The sequence below is a fragment of the Microcebus murinus genome, unplaced genomic scaffold, assembly GCF_040939455.1.
Source record: "Microcebus murinus isolate Inina unplaced genomic scaffold, M.murinus_Inina_mat1.0 scaf031_hap2_Mmur4.0, whole genome shotgun sequence".
Taxonomy (NCBI): domain Eukaryota; kingdom Metazoa; phylum Chordata; class Mammalia; order Primates; family Cheirogaleidae; genus Microcebus; species Microcebus murinus.
The window spans coordinates 84,726-85,114 of record NW_027438977.1 but is presented as its reverse complement, the minus strand read 5'-3'; the positions used below and the strand labels follow the sequence as shown (position 1 = coordinate 85,114).

Genomic DNA, 389 nt, shown 5'->3' with positions numbered 1-389 from the left:
GTCTAGGGCCACACCACCCTGAACGCGCCCGACCTCGTCTGGTCTGGGAAGCTAAGCAGGGTCGGGCCTGGTTAGTACTTGGATGGGAGACCGCCTGGGAATACCGGGTGCCGTCGGCTTCTTCTTTTTTTTTTTTTTGTTTTGCCTCCTGTTCTGTCCCCTCTCTGGGAGCGAGGCGGCGGCCCGGGGTGGGGGTCACCCCCACCCTCAGCGCCCGCCGCGGTGCCTGGCGCCCCAGCCCGCACCGTGGGGCCTCCTCTTGTCCCAAGCCGCGACACCGCCGTCACGCGGCAGCATGCGTGGCTTCTGGACTGTCAGGTCTCAGACCAAAGGTCTGCTCTGTGGGAACCGACACGCTGGAGGAAACCTTGAGAGTCTGAGAGGGGAGG

The 389-nt window shown here is 64.8% G+C and overlaps 1 non-coding gene across 1 annotated transcript; it reads left to right on the top strand.

The window, feature by feature from the left end:
- On the top strand, positions 1–119 carry LOC142868438 (5S ribosomal RNA). The gene has a single exon (XR_012917440.1). It is a non-coding gene; the product is annotated as a 5S ribosomal RNA (ribosomal RNA).
- Positions 120–389: the final 270 nt, after the last annotated feature.